This window comes from Gymnogyps californianus, chromosome 1, assembly GCF_018139145.2.
Source record: "Gymnogyps californianus isolate 813 chromosome 1, ASM1813914v2, whole genome shotgun sequence".
Classification (NCBI taxonomy): domain Eukaryota; kingdom Metazoa; phylum Chordata; class Aves; order Accipitriformes; family Cathartidae; genus Gymnogyps; species Gymnogyps californianus.
Genome location: NC_059471.1, coordinates 29,637,449 through 29,661,469, shown reverse-complemented (window position 1 = coordinate 29,661,469; position 24,021 = coordinate 29,637,449).

Here is a 24,021-nt window from a genome sequence, read left to right as displayed (position 1 = left end):
GATTTGGAAAGGCTGTGTGATGAATCTGTGACATTGCAATATTTCAATCATCACATTTCAGATTCTGGTTCATGCATCATTTGCTATGAAAGTTTTGAGATTTTAATCAGTGTTTCAAGAGTAAATTGATACAGCCTAATCATTTAGAATCTCTGGCACAAGACCAAAGTGTATTATGTTAAGTGTATGTTATGTATTATAAAAGCTGCTTGCTGAAAATTAATTGAGTATTCCCGTGCTAGATAATGTTTCTCCATTCCCCAGAGCCCATCCCTTTGCGTGCGAGTGTTTTCCCAAGTGCAATGCAGATGCCAGAGAAAAGGTGAATATATAACATATGTAAAAGACTGGCTCAGTTAGACACAGCACAGTATCAAGCCTGCTAACCTCCCTGGCTAGATTGTGGGGCTGTTTATTTGTCTGCATGATGTGTAGGAGGAAAACTGCCGGGTACAAAATGAAAAAAAAAAAAGTATTTTCCATAGAAGCAAAATATAAGAAAGCCTGTGTCGTGACTCTAATTCATGTAAAAAATTGGAAATGTGTTTGCATTTCTCCTGATGACTTATGCGGACTTGGCAGAACAGGCAACTCAAGTAAATGACACGGTTAGCAGCCAGTGAGTCTAGGTAAGAAATGTGCCATCGTACTGTGTATTCAAAGGCTCAGTAAATTCCCATGTTATGCTTGTCCTTCATTTTGTACCTGTGGCAATGCTGATAAAAAGAATATGTTCAGAGATGAGGGGTTAGTCACACCTTTAATTTGCCAAAAGGCAACACTGGGTGGCCACCAGCATTATTTATGGTCCGTGCTGACATTTCTGATACAAACCACTTCCAGCTGGAGGGGCTGGTTTCTCAGGGGGACTTGGGCCCCTTTTGCAAAGAGGGGTTGTTTTTGGAGCTTCCCCTGACTACCTAGTACACAGGCAATAGGTTCAAATACTTTTGACCTGAGTTCAAATACCCCTGCTGCCTCATTCACAGCTCTGCGTGAGGGCTCCCCAGCTGAATCTCCCCACCATCAGCATGTTCTCCCCAGCATCCTGATTGAAGCTGTCCTGACTCATTTGTGGTTTTTGGTCATTCTCAATGTCAGGCACAAGAAGATGGGTGTTGGCTGGGTGTAGGACACCTAGCCTCCCCCTCTGACTGTGTTTCTTTGCCTTTTTTAAAGCCCCAAGGCAATGGAAGGAAAGCATTTGTTTGGGGTCACTTCAAATGCTTCAGTCAGCCAGAATTAATTGTTTCATTCTGCTGAATATTGGGAATTTTTTTCTTTCTGTTTCAGTTCAATGCATAGTCTCCTCCCCAAATGGAAAATCAATAATTCTCAGTGGCCTTAATCAAAGCACACTCATTACCAGGCCTTTTAACATCAGATGTGGTCCATAAGATGGAGGAGGGAGATAGCTGGAAGGAGGTCATCCTGCTCTCCTGAGGAGAGAACATCTCAAGGCACTCAAGCAACTCCTTTCTGCTCAGAAGGTTTGTAGTCCCTTGCCTCCATGCAGGGCCTGGTTTGATTAAGACCATCACAGAAGTGTCAAGAGTACATTTGCTGGGTGCACACATACTGTATCTCATTTACTGAGCAGGGAAGTCCCACATCTGGTTTCCCCCTCAGGGCCTTGTCATTCTGCAGTCATACATCTGCTGTTCCACTCTGTAGTACTCTCTGACCTCTCTTTCAAAGGACAGCTAGCTGGCCTCATCTGTCAGCAGCTTACTCATCACCCAGTGGCCACAAAAGAGGTGGGGGGTGTCCTGTTAGTGGGTCCCCTGCTCCCGAAGGAGTCCTCCTGCAGTCTAAGGCTGCAGCCTTTGCCCTATTGCCTGACCATCTGATGTGCTGTCTTGGATCACTGGAGAAGGTACTTGGGTGTCCTATGGGAGAGGTTTCACGTTCACGATCACAGGTGATTTAACATTGCAAGGAAATGCAGCTTAGCTGCCCACTCTTATAATTGGCAGAAATAATCCAAGCATTTAATCACTAATTCTCTGTTCATAGTGGCACCATCTGGCAGGACAGTGAGCAGGAAATAGAAGCAGGGTATCCAAGAAGGTAAAATACCCCTAAGGTTCAAAACCAATATGTCTCTTCAACCCTGGGGTTGAAAGTTCTTCCCGCTAGGAAGAAGTGAATGATTTGGTGACTATGAAATCCTCATCTTCTCCCCTTGTGTCATTTGGACACAGACAACATTCCTCTGAGGATAGGAGGCCAAGCTCTTTTTTTGTAGATCATGGAAGAGCTTGAAGAACTTCCTTGGAATATCCTTCAAAGGTATTGTAGTCTTAATATCAAATGCCAGAAGACACAAATGCTTCTGCTTCATTTAACACATATGTGAAATGGCACAACCAGGCATAAAACCTAACAAAGAGCTAGAAGTTCTGGGCTGCTAGAGCTGAACATCTCCTTCCTAAAGCTCAAGAGTCCATTTCTTCCTTCCTGCCGCTGGCTGCTTGTTCACCACACGGCTGTGGCTATCCAACCACACCTGGTCCCATTTGCTGTTTCTTTCTAGAGGGAGCCTGTGAGGTGTGACAACACTGAGTAGCTGTGAAGAATCCAAACAAATGAGCAAAATGTCTGCGCTGGGCCAGCTGGGGGCATCTCAGAAAGCCTCCTTCCAAACTCCTTCCTCCCCTGTCCCATTGAGCTGATCCGTAACATGGGAATTGCTATGATCCACTATAATGCTATTGACAGGTCTCTTGTTTCTCCAGCCCAATTAGAGCCCATAAGCCCCCCCACAATTGGCCTATTCCTCTCTTAGCTCATCTCTGCATCTCCCAGAAGCATGAAGAGATGAGATGGCATTGGGACTTCCCCTCTGTCCCCTTTCTCTGTATCCTTCACCTGGGCCAGGTAAACGCCCTGCTGCTGAATGCCCAGCCTAGTGCAGACCGGGACATCCATGAGGGTGCATCTACGTAACCTGTTGTGGGCTGGGGCACCTAGCTCTGCACACCACTGCTGGGGCACACAACTCTGGAATTTGTGTGAATGTGGTTAACACAGCCAGCTAAAACAGGCCATAATAATAACCACAGCTCAGTACTGCCTTCACTTGGTTTCCAGTCTGGGAGGGTGGAAGTGCACTCATGGAGATGATGATAGGACAGCATGAGTTAATGCTTGCCAGCTCTGCAGGAGCCGTGAGAACTTTTGTGCTCTTACACCTCCCAGGGACAAGCCTGGGAGTGCTTGTGGGTCCTCTTCTATGGATGGCCTAACAGAAAGGAAGGGATTGTGGAGGATGAGAGCCCCAGATTTCTCTTGTTCACGTCCTGACCTTTGCCAAGTCATTTTGTCTTTCTGTGTCTGCTTCCCCTTGAGCAAAATCAAATGGTGCTTATGCAGCTCAGTGAGGCATCTGGTGCTCCTACAATGAAGGGGCTAAACTGTGTCAAGGAGTAACCAAGCTACCGTGAGCTGTTTATGGGGTCTGACCTTGGGAATGCCTGCAGCAGAAAAGGAAGAAATCACAGGCAAAATATTCAGGCAGGTCTGTGCAGACATCAAGGAGTGACAGAGCCCAATCACCATGAGAATCAAGCAGGTGTCAGGGCCAGAAATCACAGCTCTACTCAATTCTGTAAATTCATGGCTTCCAACTTTTTTCTTCCCTGTTTGCAGACCCCTGAAAATTTTTCTAAGGGAAGGACACATCGCTGTTTAGTGAATTTAAGTCCACTAACAAGAGGCATTCCTGGTCTCCATAGGTCACAGAGACCCCAGGTTGAAAATAGCTGCTATAGCTGTAAGTAATAACTCTTGGGTACTTGCTGTTCCAGACCTTAGAGGACGACACAATCTCGGTTTCCTAGCCAAAGTATTACATGGGCCACCTACTACCGGATCTCTGGCTCCCCATGCTTAACTTTGTGCTGCGCTTCACTTGTGAATGAAATCAAGCATAGGGAGCCAAAGTTCTTGGTCAATGTTACCTCTGAATCTTCTGTATAGCGCAGAGGACTTGAATAATGGCTCCAGATACAGCTTGTAGATACCTGCCCTCGTCCTGTATGTTTTTTATTAAAATAGTCTCTCTGCGAATGTCATATTAGCAAACCAAAGTTTGGGGGCTCTTTCCTCTTTTAAAGGGCAGTCACTGCGTCAAGACATTATAGCTCATCATCATCTTTATATTAGCAGCCAAAGAGAAAGGCTCTAGACTATATTTAATTTTTTAAAAATAAGTAATAAAACTTCATCTTTTTTCATTTTGGGACTTGATAGCAAAAGCACTGAACACTTCTGTTTACCTTTTTTTATTACACAGTATTGGCATTCTTAAAGTCTGGACTGAAAACTCATCATCTTTTTTCATTAAAGTGCTCAATATCAGGCTTTCTGCAATTTATTGTTCCTTATTTTCCATGTATTATGACAAAACACTAAGCCTAGGATGTCCGTTGCCATTGCTAAAGCTCTGCATCCTTGTCTGATTGGAAAGCCACTCTTCATTGTTCCCTTTTGTGCACTCTCCATTAAGCCAACTGGCTTCAGCTGCTGGCAGATAACAAGTGAGAACAAAAAGAGGTGTTAAAAAAAGTGCCAAGAAAATCTCCAAGCAGTCCTCAGTGTGAGCAGATCTAGCTTGTTAGCCACCCCAGGAGAAAACTCTGGTCAAGTTGACAAGCCCCTTTCTTAGATGCCTGTGCTGTCCTGTGGGACTCGCTTGTTCTCCTGGGCAGGGCTGGTGCATTGCGTCCAGCTCTGACAGAGCTGCTACTTTGCTTCTGATTTCTTTTGTCATCTGCCATATCGCAAGTTCTACAGGTCATGTAGCAAAAGCAGCAAAACCAAAAACCTCAGAGCAAAAGTATGCTAGAAACTTGCTTATAGGAGACAGAGGAAGACAGGCAGGGTGGAGCACAACCAGGCACAGCAAATGCATGTGAGGTGGCTTGAAGGAACATATCAGACCAAAGGAGTGGAGTGCAAAGTCCTGGGAACGATCCCCTTCTGCTTTGCGACTGTTACCCAGCAGACCAGAGGTGAGGATGATGGGCTGAGGGAGCGACATAGTAGAAGCACAAGGTGTCTGCATTCTTACATCCATTTTTTTTCTTGGAGCTGTACTGACTCATCTACCTTTGTTTCCCCGTGAAGCCAACAGCAATTTTACAATGTCCCCAGGAGATTCAAAAGTCTCCAAAAACACTCTTGAAAACTCAGCGATGAAGGTGACTTGTGATTGTGAGGTGAGGCTGCTGCAGGGCAAATGGCTATTGGAGAGGCAGGTGATTTGGCATCAGCAGGTGATGGCTTGTTCTACACAAAGTAAATGAGGCTTATAGTAATTCATCATCAACCCATGAAAGTGTGAACTCTGCTGTGACCAGACCAGATTAATACTGTATTTAATGGCAGCAGTGTTCAGCATGAATAAGGCCAAATCAGGTTAGAAAACTGCTTCAACTTGTGCTAAAGTGTCCCACATAGTGCAAAATTTGAAATTCGGCTTTTAGCATGGCTTGCTGTGGTGGGAACCTAGTAGTGATGCCCTTTAGCTATGGTTGGGTTTAGCACTAACATAAATGCCCGCTGCCAAATACCGTTGCTGCTGTGCAGGTCCACCAGGCTGGAGCATAGCTTTCTGCTGGCATTGGTGATCACCAGTCTTTGCCCTTGGAACAGCCAGGGACCAGGTGCAAACCCAGGTCAGCAAACAAAGCCACAGCTTCCACCAGCAACAAGCAGAGGTAAATGGTTAGGGATGTGGGGACTCCAGTAGCAAAGCCGAAGGGCCAAATTTTAAGGGGACTTAGTTCCCATGCTCCCAGGGCAATCAGGAAGAGTGGAGCACATAAATGCTGTGAAAAAAAAATCTGGCCCTCAGGACGCTATTTAGCATAGCAACCAGATGAGGTATGACTTGGCTTTACTAGGCTCATCTGGATCATCCTCAGCCCACCTCCCCTTGTGTGAAATAAAGTATCAGGACCATTTTAAAACAAGCCGTTGACATACTCACTACCATCAGTGCCGCTTGTGGTGAGCAGCTGCTCGTCATCAGTGTACTCCATAACAGCGACCACCTCGGTGCCCAGGCTTCCTACAGCATCTGCCTCCAGAAGGAGTTAGAGGAGGAAGAAAGCAGAGGTGACAATACCTAGTGCCCTGAGAAGCCTGGAAACCAAGGACTCAAAAGAGGAGTGGGAGGGCAGGAAGGCTCTTAAGGGCCAGGCTTTCTTACATTTTATTTTCCTTTAATGAGCACAGGCTTGCTTGGATCCTCACATCCACACAAGGGCATGTGTAGTTGCCAAGCTGTGTTTGTGTGTGCAGCTATCACAGAGCTATGGAGTAATGGGTCCAAAAAGGGATTAGACAAATTCAGAGAGGGTAAATCCGTGGCGGCTGTTAAACTTGGTGGTCTGGACACAACCCCAGGCCTAGAGAGCCTTTAAGTTGCTGGTTGCTGGAAGCCAGGAGAGGATGCCAAGCAGAGCCTCAGTCTCTGCATTTCCCATTCTTAAGGATCTTCCCTAAGGATTTTCTACTGGCTCCTGCTAGGATGCTGAGCTAGACGGACCTTTGATCTGACCATGTTTCTCCGCCTTTATGTTGTTATTCCCATATGTAATTTGGGCATAAAAGTGGGAAATGAGCTTAGCTGTGCTCCTCAATCCCAGCACCATCCCCAGCATGCCCAGCACATGTAGGATCTGCACTCCTCGGATGTGCTGGCTAAAGGCTGGCGTCTACATGCATTGAGGAGGAATTCATAAATCTGTTACTGTTTTCACACTCCTGAGGTTCAAAACATTGTCTTTGCCAGAAACAATAGCCTTTTCATCTCACTAGATGGGAAGTGGGATCCTGCTGACTTGCTTTCTGCCACGGATGCTCCTGCTCTGTCGGTATTTCACTCTTTCTCTACAGTGAGGTCCCATCCCTGCGTGGAGTGATATATGAGCCAACAAACAGGCAAAGCGTTTGCATCTGGACTGAGGTTCATGGGCCACTTCATGGTACTTTGCTGACATTTGTTTTCTTTGTTTACTGTAGGGCAGAAGCAAGCACCTCATCCATGGGCATTTCAAAGACAAGCAGCTAAGAACGCGTTGCAGTGAAATCCCCTCCTTTTGGGGGCAGAGGTGCATTAGTCATGGATTTTGTCTGGCTCCTGCTGGCAGAAGGTAGGGTGGTACGTGGCCCAAGGAGACACACCTTTCTTTGCCAGCATAGGCTGCTGCATGTGAAGGTGGGGCGCAGCCCATATTCCATGTCCTGGGGCAATTTTGTTTGGAAACAGGACTCAAAACCAGCCGTTCGAGTCATGTTTCTAAACCTAAATGAAAGCTTCTATTTGTGCTTCTGACCCATTGCAATGCTCTTCCCCTGCTCCCTCGTCCTTCTGCGTGTCTGTCTCCTGGTCCGCCCAGACCGTTTCAAGACATGTTTCCCTGTTCCCACCTCTGGGTGCTTGTTGGCTCTCCTCTCCCCCTTCCACCGACACTCTCCAAAAATATTAAAGTAACTGAGACAAAGAAAACTTTGGTTCTTATGTCATTTGATATCCTATTCACGTAGGTTTTGTGTTGTGTCCTCCAGTTCCAAGTGCTTGGTTGCTATCTGTTTTGGGCCAGGACAGTGTTTCCCTGTTTTACATGTATGGTTTCCCAAGCATGGGGAGGCATAGATCTAATTCTGTGTCTACTGCTTAAATTTTCCTCTCCACCTACTTTCAAAAGACATCCTGCTATCTCATTTTCATATCATCCAGTGTGCTCACTGACAGCCAACAGGGAAGGGGAAAAGAAGGTATAACTGGGCACTGTGATATAAATTGAATTTCTTGAAGGATTTTCTTTGGGCTTTAAATGAAGAATGGCTGAATTACTTGACACTTCAAAATAAATTGAGCTTGCTACCTTTTCCCAGAATTCAGAGCAATATTGTTTTATCTGCTTTATATTGGGCCAGCAGGCCCCCTGTACATGCCTTTCTGCTCAGCCTGGCTGCAGTGAGGCTTTGATTTCATCCTCAGTTGCATGCAGATTCTTCCTCAAAAAGCATGTGGCCCTTTTCCCTTTCACTTCCTCTTCAGTTACTCTTCTTTCATCTGTTTTGAAGTTTTGATTTGGCAGAGCTCTGCACAAGAGAAAATGTGGAAGTTAGGACAAGGAAGCCTACGGCAACGTGCGGACCAAGAATTATCAAAAGGAAATTAAAAACTGGAATGACAGTGCAGCGTCATTAGTGCTGGGTACATATTGATGGCCAGAACAATGTTACCCAAGGCAATAGTTTATCGTTCTAGGTGAGTTTGTGCTGTAATTGGTTCTGGGTGTAAACGGCTCCCTGTGTACTATGTCCTTTTATATAGTGTGGCATAAAAGCACCTAATAGTGTCAGCCCCAATCCTCCAAGCAGTCGGTATACCACAGATTGCTACTTCTGATAAGGATCTACCTGGACTAGAAGAGATATCAAAAGCTCATTTACTTTGAGAAAGGACACCAAAAAACTGGTGGAGGATGGGTCCTCTAGATATTAAATAGCTGAATTCAAACAGAAAACCCCTCAAAAAACTAGTTCATAATGTACAGCACATGGGTAGACAGCTAAACCACATGGAGCTCTCCTGCCTCCCTCCCTGTACGTGGGTTAGCACTCTGCCCAGGCATGTCATTTGCAGGATTGCTCAGTGAAGCCTTCTCTAATGGCATATTTCATTTAAGTATCCAAATTTCACACATAAAGCAAACCAAAACAAGAAAACAGGAAAAATGAGCCTGTAAAAAAAAAGAAGCCATATTTGTGGCTTCTGGTCTGATTTGCTCAGTTTTTACCAGGAAATCTTTTTCATGAATGCCAGCTCTGCAACCATTCGGCCTCTGCTCTTTTCTGGCTCATGCATCATCACCAGAAATAAAAAATCCTGCAACTGGAACTTAACAATTCCACTGTGAGGCATGAATCAGAAAGGAATCCAGAGTTCTCTCCTACAGCTCCATTAGTTCTGCAGTGCTAATAAAAATTATTTGTTGCTAGCAATTTTTTTGAGCAGAAAAGAGCTTTGCAAGACTTCTCAGAAAGGGATCTGCTCTAGGCATTCAAGACTTCATTTGCGCACTTATTTTGCTGTTTGTTATTGCACTTTACAGTAGTTATTGATGGTGTGAAATATGTGAAAGTGTTATATGTAAAGCACAGCAAATGGCATTTCGTGACTTTATATTTAATGAGTATTTCTGTCTGTTCTCGTGGGAGCATGTGTCGGTAATGCACAATGCAAGTCAAAAAGACTCTATGGTGCTCCACTCTTAAAGTGCATTACAAGAGCATTTTTCCTCCTTTATATAACAACATGTAAATGACCTGATCTCACAAACTGGGCATTGTTTTTCCTGCAGATAAAACCAGAATCATTCTGGGTTGCATGATATGAAGTGATGCTCAAAGTGACTAGGAGGTAATATAGCCAGCTGAGAACCTCAGTTTTACACAGGGAGCAGACCAGACTAGCTTCAATCCACTGTGTCACTACTACAACTGCAGAGCAGATTTTAGACTACTGAGGCAAAAGCCCCACTAACATTGACAGAAATTTTGCCTGAGTATGGAATGCAGAGTAGGACTCTTTATTTGTTCACTAGGGGAGGAAGTAATGCCACAGTAAGAAAGCTGTTCTTGTAAGTTATTTATTGCTGAGTTTGGGGTTGGTTAGGATTTGTGCCAGGTACTAAATCACTGCAGGTCATGGAAATTTTATTTTTAAGCATTGCTCTTTTGGATGCCCCAAAAATTGCTTTAGCTGTGAATTATTCTGAAAGACCATGACCAATAAAAATGTGTGAACCATAAATCAGAGCCAACACGTCCCTGCTGGAGAACCTGAGTATAAAATAGGACACCAGGATCAGGACTACTAGGAAATACGTTCCTTTTTCTTCTGCAGGTATGGGTAAGTGTAAATCCTAAGCCCAAGTTTTCAAAGGGGCTGCCTCAATTATTCCACAAAATCTATAGGTACCTGCAAAAAACTCACACTTATGTGCCCAAGCAACTTCTCTGCATCCTCTATATATTTTGCTTTCTTCTCCCCTCTCTTCTGTGCTCTCACTTTATTGCATGTCCACAGAAAGCCTGGTTCCAGCTTAATTGTCCCACGTTTAGCACTGCTGTAATGCACCAGTCTTGCAGAGCTCCTTCTGAGCAGCACTAGAGAGGACAAGACTGAGATGCTCAAGGACTCTCTAGTTCCTCTGCAGCTCAACTTTCTCCAGGTAAAAGCCTGAATAGAAAGAGAAGGAGAGCCTGCCAGCAAAGAAGTCCAAACACGGAAGGCAGTGGTTGTTATACCCTTTCCAAGTTATTACTTCACTCAGTACACCCTGTTGCTCTGAGAGGCCTTGAGCCCATGGAAACCTGTCCAGGCAGGGAAGCACGCTACTGCCGAGAGGTCTGGATCTGTCTGCCAACAATTGACTCTTGTGTGCGTAAAGCATTTGCTAGGATTTTTACAAGGTGAGCATTAGGAGAATCTTGCTCCTCCATTTAAGCACCTGGATTTTAGGTGGTGGATGGAAATATTAAGTAATGTGAAAATAATTCTGTTCACATGATGTGTGTCTGTGGGTGGCACTGTTCACACCTCCACTTACAGCTTCCCTTGATGTCTCTCTTAGACATGCTAGGTTGTCCCCCTGAAGCACCTACCTTTTTCCACTGACTCACATGTTGAGCTGACTGATCCTAGGGACACCCCCCCAAATGAAATCTCCAAAGTAGCCTGTTGTAGATAATACCAAAACGTCCCTTGTTGTATGACTGCTCTAGCCAGAAGTGATGGGGAAGAAAATACTCAGGTTGGTTGGTTCCATTTGGCACTTCTTTTTCCCTACCTAAAAGCTGCTGAGCTGAGGTGGATGCTCCTGGGAAGACTGTGGCTCTGTGTCCATGAAGCTGTGTTGACAGTGTCTCCAAACAAGCGGCACTTTGGCATTTTCTCACCAACAGCCCCAGCCAGCACTGGTCCAGAGTGGATCCCAACTCTGATCAGTCGGTATGAATCAAAAAGGAAATATGATACATCATATCAGCTTCTCATTGTCACTACCTAGAATATTTAGCAGTCCTTCTTGAACAACCATGCCATGCACAACCTTGAACAGGCTGTTCCCCACCTGCCATTCTAGGGACTAAATAACAGCTTACTCCTCTGCAGGAACCCATGCACTTGCTTGCAGAAACAAGGATATAGCTTGGGCTGATGACAGGGAGTGCATTGTTTGTAAGGAGAAGAAGAGGATGGTGATGTGTAGCAGTTTAGCTGCTTTCCTATCTTGTGACTGTCACATTGGTGACAGTAATTGGCAGAAGAGAAGAAGGGATTACAGCCCCATTGTATCCATGGCAAACATCACTTTGGACACCTCTCCACTGGACTATAATCTCCTCCTAATTACCCAGCATGCTAAAGTCAGTGTTCTGTGTAGATACAATTAATGTTATGCTTTTGTAGCTGGCCAATAAAGAGTTGTAAAATTCCATGTTTTGAATGAACAATTTAACACATGCCCTTGTGTAAGTAGCTCTTTTACAAGCAAGGACCAAGTGCAAAATAAATCATTATGTCAATTATTTTGTGTCTGTGCATGAGTTACTAAATGACTTTCTAGTTATCGTTAAACACAAACACCAATAAAGATGGAGTTTGTTTCTGAGTACTCATTTCTCTAAATTGTCAGTGAACTGACTACTTGGCTACTGTTAAATGCATGTTTTAGTACATTACTGGATTCTGGACTGCAAAGTTCTTCCTGCTGCAAAATTAAAGCCCCACAGCCTGAATTCAGCACAGCATTTAATATGAATATTAACCTGAAGTGCAAGTATGTTGACCTTCACTTGAACTTGAGGTCTTGGTTAAATATCTACCGATATATAACATCTATTATTTCAAAGCAGGAATTCAGTCATCCCTACCTGAATGGGCTCCTCAACCATGGGGTTCATGATCTCTTGGGAGGCAACTCCCACACCAAATGCAAGATTGACTACTCCTAGTGCATGGCTAGCAATGGGGACTGTGAAGCCTCCAACAACCAGGTATTCATCTCCTATTGTTTCATCCTGACAGCAGGAAATTCTAGTCGTAAAATGCCCAATCCCTCTGACTCCTGAAGTCAATGGAAAAGTTCCCACAGATGTGAGATGGACTCAGATAATGGCCCAGTCTTATGAGGTGCTAAATGCTTCCGTTTCCATTGAAGGCATGGGTGTTCAATCATTGAAAGGAAAAATAGTGACCCTTATCAGGGATAAGCAATTCTTTTTTTTTTTATAATTTCAAAGATTTCCCAGTGACAAATTTTTAGTTTGGAGTTTTTTACATGGACAAGTGAAAGGGAAATCGAAAAGATCTCTAAATTCTTATCTCAAGCATTGAAAAGAGAGAAAGAGTGTCACTTTACAAGAACTGATGTTTGAAGTTCTGAAGGAACTCTGTCCACTCCAAATTTTCAGCCAATTTCACTTGCTATGATCACCATAGGTTCTGTTTGCTTAGACAGAAGAAAGCTCATCATAAAAACAAAACAAACAAACAAAAACCACACACACACACAAAAAACCAAACAAAGACAACAGTAATAGAAACACTTACTTTATAAACTCTGTGGACATTGCCTAATCAATCAAACTTGGAATACATTGAATTCAGCATGTTCACTCTTTGGATAGGCTCACAGGCAGAGCAGATACTTGTGAATGTCACAACATCACTGAAGAGTACTGTGCAGGAATCCAATTCTCCTGAGGAAGAAGTCAGCTCTTAGATGTACATTTCTTCATAAAGGCTTCTATTCTTATTTGACTAAGTCAGTAATAGACTTTGACAACAGATTTCTTTAACTTGCCAAAATTCTATTAATTGGTTTAATAGCTGAAGAAAAGCTCCCTGTAAGCATAGGAAAGATTCCCATCTTTCCCTGTTTGGTAGTGGTAGCTGAATTACACTGACTTGTGGTGTGGACATCTGACTTCAAATTTTCTTTTGACATCCCAGCCTGAGTATTCTAATATCCTCAGCCATGTTGGACAGAATTTGAGTTGTTTCTATTTTGCATCTGTTTACAGACAGGATTTTTCTGAAGAAATGCAAGTGCCCAGAGCCACAGAGCGGACCTCATGATAAACAGCAGGATGGGACCAAAGAAAACTTACATACTGTGTTGTGGACATGTGCTGTGGAGTCATGGACTGACAAGTTGGGGACCTGCTAACAAAATACCTCACCTCCTTTCCCACTCAGTGATTTTTCCTGCCAACGGAAAGCAGCGAGCTGGGGCAGGGTGGGGAGACAAGGGAGATCGTGCATTGTGGAGTTGGGAAGGGTGAGGATATAGATCTGCACCCAGGAATTTAGGAGCACTCTTGTGCCTCCCAGTTTAGCCGTAATCAGAGAATCTCTCTGAACCCCTATTTTCAGTGAAGAATTAAAGGCATACATTTGCAGAAATAACTCCAAATTCATGGTCACTGTTTTGTGTAGTCATACTTTGAAGCTCGGAATTCTAATGCAAATAAACACATGCAAAGTGGGCAGCAAATTATGTGTGCTAAGTGAGGCGCAGTCAGACACCTCTGGCTGGAGTGGCTAAAAAGTGCTTGCTTAGCAAGTGTTGGATGGGACTTTGCTGAGTTGGTATATTCCAGATTGAAGACTAAGCAATACACATGCCATAAATGCCCTCCTTTCCTGCTGTGAACTACTTTTACTTCTACTTCTTCATAACAGGGTTCTCTTTTAAAAAGCTTTGTATCAGTGGTACTCAGGCATGAATTTACAATGCAACTCTCATAGCTGGAGTTCCTAGGCGAGGCCTGTTCATCGTGTGCAGCCATCTGTTCCCCATCATCATAGCTGTAAGGGTCCCTGATGATGCTTGTATGCTCTGGGTGTTGTAATTCATCACGTAGAGAAAAAGGATACCTTGGGACTGCTCTGGTAAATACACTGTTACAAAGGGAGCTGCAAAGTTTAAGACCAGAAATACTAGGAGAACCATAAGCAGAGGAAAAGAAAGGAACCTGCAGTACCTGCATCCACATTTTTCCCTTCCTTAAGCTGATTCCTTAATCTTCCTAAAGCTGATGTGTGTTGGCAGCATGGCATACAGCAAGTTCTCTGTCTTTTCTGTCTCCCAATTCTTGGAAAAGATCCTGAGCTCTTCCTGGTTCCTTTTCAGCTGGTTTGAAAGCTCTGTCTCTGCCAGGTGGCACTGGTTCATCAGGATAAGGTTCCTTGTCACGTCATGAGGTGCAATGTCAGGGAGTTGCATCTTCAGCTCCTCTAGTTACACCAAGCTGCAGAGCTTGGGGGAGCACAAGTACGTCACGCATTGCATGGACTCCATCCAGATCATACATCCTTTAAATAAAAGCATGGGCCAATGACACTACCAACACACATATTTTTCTCCTTTACACCTTCCCAACTCATGGATTAGCCTGTGATAGAAACAACACAATCTAGCAACGCTTAATATTCTTTAGACACATCTAGTAGTACTTGTCCCAACATACCAAGACACTTGGGAAGGAAAGCTGCAATAATAAGCTAGTATAAACAACTGTGTAAAGCCTCCTGCACAGGCTGAGGTACAACTGTGGCTTCATCTCATCACACTCCCCCACAGAGAGAGCTATACCTCATTTATTGGCAACACTATGCTCTCTCCTTGCTTCCATGCCCTAGATGTACACGATCAGCTCCCCTATGAATTTGGCTGTGGCATCTGGCCACAGAATAGGAGAAGACCATAACTAGCCATTTAGGAAGAGCTCTGTACACCCAAAAGTCTTGCTAGGAAACATATCCCACCCTTGCTGCAACCCATCGTCTCCAGTCCCTGCCCTATGACACAACAAATGCAGGATTTGTTTCATGGAGCAGAATCAAAGACACTTGGAAGATTTTCCAGACATTTTAACAAACAACTGTCGTCTTCACAGAGAGATGGACAAGATGTTTCAAAAGAAACTGTTCGGAACAAGGACGGAGCTAACATCATTTTAATGATGCACTAAGGAAAAGATTTTTGAACGTGTTCATTGGCAACCCATCTTTGTTCCCACTGAAGTCAGCACTAAAGCTCTCACTGGGAGCAGCTATGACAATGCAAAGAGAATCTGATCATACCAGAAAGTGACTTTTAGGATCTTGGGAGCTTGGGAATGGAGGGCGCTAACAGGAAAAAGATCTCCGGAAGAGCTGATATTCTGTATCACACTTCTTTTTCTATAAAACATATATTCACAAAATCTTAAGTTGCTCAATTTTTTGTTTGTTAGTTTTGGGTTGGGTTGGTGGCTGGGTTTTTTATCTTCTCCTCTCCCTGCTTTCATTCCACAAAGAGAGAAGTAAAAACTTCTGAGCTTCAGCATGGACTGGTTTCTCCATGATTTAGATTAATTTTCTCCTTTTGCTTTGAGAACAAAAGTTGATGATACATTTCCTCCTGCTGAAAATGGGGAAGGTAACTGGTAGATGGATGATGGCAAAATATTTATCTAAATAGGTCCCTGGGTTCCATGTTCCTGATGTGAACGTCTGAATATTCATATCTGCCTGCTTGATCCACAGCTGAAGGAAGGAAGGAAAGTTATGAATAAAGATTAAAAAAGCCCTCTTTCAAAAGAAATGTATGATAATGCCACAATGTGTGTCTGCAGATGTGTGTGGATGGGGGAGACAAGGGAAGACTGATATCATGATGAGAGAGGAAAAGAAAAGAAAAAAAAAAGACACACTGAATGATGTGCAACCCTGTTTCTCATCCCCACTTTGGGAGAAGTGCTCCTATTGTCTTGAGGAAAGATCTCGGGCCCAATGTTTATATCAGCACTGTTAACGCCAGATTAAGCCACTTGATGTAGGGACATCATCACACTTAAGGTAAGGACATCATCACTCTAAGTTCCCTCTGTAGTCAAGGGATAAAGACAGGTACTCTAAGAGCCTGATGCATGCTCTGAACTCCGAACCTCTGAAGAGGGTGTTCCGGAGATCTCCCTCTCCCCACTGACTATAGAGGGGTCCTTGGCTGACCAAACTCTTAACTTCTGTGCTTCAATTTCTGACAGATTTGTGATTCCGCAGATGCCAGACTTCTGCTTCAGCCCCTTCCCTTGGGAAACGCTAGTGATGAAGATCACAAAGGTCCAGGCTCCCAGTCCTGAAGTACATCTCACTTTGGGAATGCAGACTAAGCTGGTTTTCATTTCCCAGGTATGTTAACAACGCAAGCATCAAGTCAACAATGTGGTGTTCCTTGATTTCCAACATTAGGTAACAAAGAGTCTGCAAAAAAAAAAAATCAGTCTATCTATCTGCATCAATTTCACAGCAGGCTAGGGCAATTTGTGCCAGGTAAGGAGCCAGCCCATAGACTTATTTCTCTGAAATAAAAGTTTAGTTCCATGTTCAACCCAAGTATACTGCCTTACTGCTTCGTCAAACACAGCGTGGGAAGGAAATGCACAGCAGAATCTTCTGTCTTCAGCCCAAAGCTTCTCTGGATAAACAGGATCAAAGTTACAAGTTCTCTGTAAAGGAACACAAGACAAAATAGAGACACTAAGACCAAGGAGAGGATTTTGAGAGGCATAAGTGGTGCTGAAACAAAAAAAAGTCTTGCTGAAGGTGTTGGATGCCTTTCTGCTCTTTGTACCTTCAGAAACCTTCTTTATCTACAATAAACTGGTCCCAGAGCATCAGTCAATGAATAAAAAATTATTTTTATTTCCACAAAACAAAATATCTTGACAAAACTGATTTATAGAAACTTGTCAAACTTTTCCATGGGGTGATTTTTATGGGAAAATAGAAAATAGTTTTGTTTTCAGATTTTCAAGGAAATCTGAACTATTTCAGTGAACCTTCATTTTATTTTGCCCGCAGAAATGTTTTTGTTACATCTTTCATCAAAAGAATTAATTGAAAATGTGGCTAGCTATTTTATTCTGGTAAGGAAAGACACATCAGCTAATGCAGTAGTTTGAAATATTTCTATGAAGCAGGCTGAAAGTGATTTTTTTCAGTTCTTGTGACAACATGCACATACATTGTCTTATTCTTGGTGAATGCAACCTTACCAAAGTAAAAGCAACAGGTTCATACTGGTGTGCCAAGGGAGAGCCATACAGCATCACCAGGAAGATGAAATCTGCCTGCCTGCAACCAGGTACTGTCACATGCAAACTAGTAATGATCAAATTAATTTTAATTTCCCAAAGCAAATATAAAAGCAAAACATCAGAAAACCTTAGTTATCATGTTGAAACTTCTCTCCAATGCCTAATTTCTGCCCACAGCATGGTTTTATGGAGGCTGTAGTAAGTCCAGAAAACAAGTTTTGTGAAAATGCTGCCAGAAAAAGATCCTGTGCATAATAATGCAAACATGTTTTTTATTGCTATACAAAACTCCTTTGTATAGTGCTGGAGGCTACCTCAGTGACTTGTGAGATGATGCTTTCTTCATTACAAATATTCTCATGAACACAGAAAAGCAATAGTTGCCGTTCATGTGGCTTGGTAGAAATGGCAGTAACTTGGCTGCCTCAGCCTATTGAAATTCTGTGGCTGACCAAGGTGCAGTTATTTTCTAATTGCCAGTGGAAGAGTTCAAAAAGAGGCCAAAGACAGTCCCCAAAAAATGCTGAACTGTAGCACATCTGGGACTGTATATGAATACATATTGTATATGAATTCTGTCATGTTCTCGATCCATGATCCTTAAAACTGAGATCTTGTCTTTAGCCAGTGTACATATATGTGTGTGTGTGTGTGTGTGTATAAACACTAGTGATGGTAGTAGACAGCCATCAGCAGTTCATATCGAAAATCTGAGGAGTTATCATTCAGACAAAGAATGAACTGTTTCTTCCTTTTCATCATCCTTCCAAACATCAACGTCCCATTTGACACCATCTATCAAGGAAGTGTTGCATTTTTTTCACTTCAGACACTTCTCTGGAATGCTAACTGAAAACAATTCTTGTCTCCTCCTCTGGTTGTATAAGCAACTGCAGCAATTATATAACTGCTGAAAAACCAACCTCCTTTCAGGACAAAATGTACACAAAATAATTGAAAGAAACAAAAAGAAATCCAGAATATGTATTTTTCCTGAGCAGATAGCCTAACGCACCATACAAATGAAAGTTAAGCAAAAGCTCTACTACAATCAGAAGACAATAAAGTCACTGCATATCATGGTCTGGCTGCATTTAGACAAGAAAACCTCTCCCAGCAAATCCAAACTCTGCAATCCTTGCATAAATCAATGACATAATCTTTGGTGACTCACTGCCTACAATATTTATATTCAGCAGGCTCTCTCCCTCATGGGAAAGTGTCTGTACTGGTGAGACCCATAGCTCATTCTGATCTTTGTACAGGAGGTAAAGAGGATGTTCTCTCACCTTGCCTTAATTTCACACGCTTTGCACAATATCCCGATAGGATTTCTTGTCTCAATTTCACGACAATGTTGAACAGTTCTTTGTCTCCTGAGAAGCTTCATCTTGTACTGTCTAGGGAACAGCATAGAGAAGAACATATGTGAGTGTGCTCGTGTTCCTGTGTATGACATGAATCATCTTGGTATTCTGTTTTAACATGATACACTCGGATAACACGAAGGCTGAAAGATAAGCACTTACTAAACATGAGATGGCAGTGGTGCATGCAATATTCATTTTGCTTCAGTCTGTGAAAGAGTGATGATGCATTCTTTCATTACATGCTCATAAACTCTTTCTCAAATACTCTTTTACACATTTTTGTTATGTTTTCCCATTATCTGAGCTGGTCACCCCAGGCTCCCTTTATAGTCAATAAGAAGAAACAGGCATTTCTGCAGTGCAATTCATCTCATCTGAAAATAGACATCTAAAATATGACAGCTGAATCACACTTGAGAAGTACCCTTCAGTCATTTACACCTGTATAAAATACAGTCACTTGCCTTGATTTAGGTCACAGACAATTGCCCCATGTGAATGGCAAGATAAAGGACAATCCAACTCATCCATCTCCATCCCTCTTTAAACTTCAAGGCTGTAATGTGTGTTATCTCTAAAATATTTCTGGTAGATGAAAAAACCTCCAAACTGGCAGAGAAAATTGTAAGCAATTTTCCTCATTTCTGTAAATCATTGAATGCACCTCATTATCTTTATGAAAGGCTCCATTTGTGTCCATTCTTGTTTCCTCTTTGGGCTGTTGAACTTCTGCAGCACAAGGAATACTCAAGGAATACTACATGCTTCCCTCCCCCTTTGCACTCCTCCTCCTGATTAAAAATTTCCATTGTCACTTCACTGTTGAAGAACTCTGGCAACAGACTCTAGGTTACCTGATTTAAAAGCAGTCATAGCTTCATATTGTGGCCTAATGGTTTAAGTAAATTATTCTACATCAAATCCTGCCATTTTTTAAAGTTTATTGATGAAACATCTTTTCTCTTCTCCCTCTGGCTCAACCTGCATTTTTGCTTTTACCTAGCTCATCAACAGGACTATCGGGTATAAAATTTGCCATATAAGGGACAATTATAACCAGATTTAAGAATGATTCATATTCCTGCAACTTTGTAAATCTCAAAGAATTTTAGTCAGGGCATAATGATTCCAGATTTACACCAGAAAAACGAATTCAACATCTGGCTCAGAATTTCATCCAGAGTAAAAATGGTTCAAATTGTGAAGCTTCTGTGTGCATGTGCTGGTGGGGGGTGGAAAGTGCAAGAAAACGGGTGTCTTTCTGAAATGGAAACACCAGGGAATTTTATAATTATATTACTAAAAGCTGGAAAAGCAAGTTGTGTCTCCCACACCCAATATAAAATTATAAACCCAAAAATACGATGTTCATCTGACCCTCTACATGCTATCGCAATTATTTTCTGTCTATGGTATTTATAGAGTATCTATCACTGCATACAGGCACCAGCTGCATAACCACAGCTATTTGGATATGATCAAGTTAAAGCCGTAGGACTAAGAGTAGCAACCATTGATTTCTATCATGATTCCCACTGCCCACAACAATGTGATGCTTACAGTAATACATACACACGTACAGAAAATAAATCCTGATCTTCAAATGAACAACCAGTGCTGTCTCTTTGCAAGTGAATAGGTCTTAAACAAACACCAAGCAACATCTCCTATCTCAGGCACTTTTAAGCATAGATAGTGCAAATTGTGTTGAACCCAATGCAGAGCATTTCTAGACACACAGAGGTATGGCTCACAAGTAGCTTAGGCTTTGTTCATACAGCCTCTTCTAGCTTCAGTTGCCCTGGTAAAGGGAATACCATTCCCAGCCTGCCCAAGAAGTGTGTCAACACTCTACCTACTGGTCAGATCTGCCAGCTGTGCTGCTCATATAACTGCTCCCCATCTATTTCATCCAAAGCCTGGCATGTAGAAACACACTGCCAATTCAGAAGAAAAAAATAGGGAGGAGTAGGAGGGGCCTGGAGTTGAAAAACTGAAGTATTTTATATTATGGATCCCTGCATGTGACTACACTTCCTCAGAAGCTGTCCTCTATTCACAGGTTTCCTCGAAGCAAGACTGTCAGGGCATGCCTGGCCAGGTGCAGTACACGTGAGGTAGCACTTCTGTCTTACCTGGCATGATATGACAAAGGCCTCTCCTGGCAAAATAGCAGTGAAGAAGCATTGCTCTGTCTGTCCTCCTTTCCACACAAAAAGATGGTGCATTCATTTCAGAGCAGAACTTCATAGCATTCCTAAAGACCTACAGACACTAAAAGTATCTAGGACACATCAGCTGCTGGTGAAATCAGCATTCTACCTGTTTGACCTAAAAGATAGGTCTTGAGCAAAGATCAGGAAAATAAACTAACCTACTGGAATGAGGCATCCCCTTTTGTTTGCTTCGTGGAGGTTTGTATTTATATTTTGAGATATTGCTAATAAAAAATCAAAGCTAGTTTGGGGCAAGCCCCACAGAAGTGCTGCTTCTCTCTCATGAGCTTTGGTTGTCCACATTGGGAAACAGAGAGGGCTGTTGATCCTGTGCAAGCGTGAATTCAGAGAACAAGGCACTGCCTCTTCACGCAGAGATGCTATGCTCTCCATTAGCCTGAGCAGTGGTGTCCATTTCTCCATCACTCTGTAGGGACAACATCTAGGATGGGCTTGAAGGCACCTGAACTGAGCTCCTCATGAATGAGTGAACAGAGTCTGTGGAGTTATTCAGTTCCTGGAGGCAGATATGTACATCTGGTCAGCTGAGTAACTGCAGACTCCATTTGGTCCATTGACTAGATCTCCATTGTCTTTCATGGGAGCTTAAACATCTAACTTCTGTGTGGACACTGACATATAGACATCTGAACTTAAGTGTCTACAGTGTCTACAGTCTGGATCGGAATGGTGGCTACATGTCACTGCTTAGTTTTGCACAGGCGTGCTGATGCCCAGTGAAGTCTATCTATAAGAAGACTGATTAGATCTAGTCAGCTGGAAGTGTCATTTTGGCATCAGAGTGAAAGGCCTAGGACATAGTCTAATGCAAATGTGGTGAGCAGAAGTAGAGTATATCTCCATGCCCTTTGCACGTCCTCTCACCAAACACAGGTGAAAGACCCTGTCATCTGCAGGACAGATCCTCACAGGGCTTACCCCGGGATGGGAAATGGTTCCCTCTTGCCGTCAGAGAGAGGCTACAGGCAGATCTGCCACAATCTGACATCTTGGTATGATAGCAAGGTCTGCCAGGAGGCACTGGGATAGATGTCAGTGCTCTCTAAGCTGTAGAGAAGTAGCAAACTGTCTTTACTTAGCGTGCCATGGGCTTCTCAAATCAGTAACATCATCATACACAGCATAGGTCATGAAGGTGTTTTTGACTCCTGCCTGGGTTCTGAAAAATACAGAGGATAATGACTTCAGGTAACATACAGGGAAAATCATCCAATCTAGTTCCCTCTGAAAAAGATCCTGCCAGTGATAGGGCTGAATACAGGAGAACCAGAAAGCAGGGCGCAGCATTCTCTAAACTTCTTGATTTTATAAAAGCAATTTCGAAGGAACAATAGAGAAATTGAATCAAACCCTGTCAAGAGCTCTTTGGAGTGGTGGGCTGAGGGGAACGCAGGGGGCATGCAGGGGTTCCTCTGTGCTTTCTCCAGGAGGTATGGTTCCTCAAACAGAAACGCAAGTGGAAAAAAAAGCCATGTGAGAAAAGAAAATGTAGCCCTTTAGCCTTATCTCTTTAGAGAGCCTTATCTATTTATGCTTGTTTATCCTAAGCATTTTCAACTCAGTGCAGAGCTCTCTTCTCCTCCCCTGTTGATAAAGATCCATAGATGCTCTAGATAAGAAAACTAGGCAGAAGGCCACAAACAATCATTCCTCAGAGCATGTGTGTAGCCTGTGTCCCTCTGCATCTTCTGCACTTGAGCAACTTCCAGGGGGCCCAGACAAGACTCTGGCCCTGGCGTGTCAGATGCTACAAAAACCTGCATAAGAAAGAGTCTCTGGCCCAGTGGGAGCAGGGAAAGGCTGAGAAGGAAAGAAAGAGGGCATGAGTTTAGAGGAGTGGTTAACACCAAGGTTTCAAAAGTAGGTTTTGGATACCCAGTTTGAAATACTTCAAAGGTCCTGATCACCAAGTATTTTAAGCTGAATATGTAAAATCACTAGAAGTTTTGGAAAACCTTGACCTATACCACTGTGTTATAATAAACAATATTTCCCTCTACACAGGAAACATTCAGGATTGAATGCTCATCTCTTAGTGCCATTCCCTACATTAAATGTCACTCTTGTCTACCTAGTGAAACTCCTGATAGGGACAGGTCCTGTCATAATTGCTTTCTAGATCTGAGATACTAATGGCATAAAGCAGCCAGTAGTGAATTCAAATATCTTCCCAGTGCAGCTACTGAGGTTGATCTAATTTGCAATCCTTTCCTGATGGCCCTGTAAGCGTCATCAAAGCAGCATAAAAACTGCAGAGGAAGGGACAGAGGTATATTCAGGCTATCCACAGCGTGCTTAAGTATATGACTCCTTTCCACTTACGATCAAGAGCACTGGATTTGAGCAGCTCTGGGTAGCAGGCAGGCTGAATGGCACATTGCTCTAAGATATCATACATGTTGCAAAGAAAAGATTTGCAATTCATTTCATCTACCTTTGGATTGCTAAAAGTCATGCATGTAGTCAGAGCTAATTCCCTAGAGTCCTTTTATAAACGGTGAGAGGAAGGTATTTTCAGAAGGTGATTCATGCTACCCATCCTACCCCCGAGATGAATAGCCTGCATGAATGGCTGCCAGCCTCTGGTGGCTGCGCAGGGAGCCAAGGCATGGCTTATACTAGATGCATAAGTCTTTAGCTGGTAAGAGTCATCGCAGCCAGAGTTATACAGGTTGAATATGAGCCCATGTACCCTGTCCAGAAAAGCTCACATGTATGCATTTCTTTATATCTAATAGAAAATGCTTATATCAGTCAGTCCTCTTTCTCTGCATCCTCTTGTATTTTGGTTACATCTATCATTAAATTTTTCTTCCTGTTCTCCTGACATTAATGCAATAAGGCACTACTGGAGAAATACAGTTACGGTGGGGGAAAAGGGAGGAATAAAACACACTGTGTGCAAACCCATTTCAGAGGCTGAGAGCAGAAAATCAGACCACAGGCAGAACAGCCTGAGTGTTTCTGGTGAGCTTGCAGGCACAACACAAGTAAACATCTGAAAGACAAAACTACTATCGGCTCAGCATAGAAAGCAAGCTGCCAGATCCAGACAAAAATGAGTGTGAGCCCCAACCTAAGCATGTGTGTGCATGCTGAATAGAGCCAGAAAATCTCTACAAATGTCACCATCCACTCCAGTTTGATATACGGGCCCCAGAGGCCAAGAACTTGACTCTTGAATCTTTTTTGTGCAAACTGTGACATCTCAGACTCACATCAAGAGCTTTCTATATGTTTTG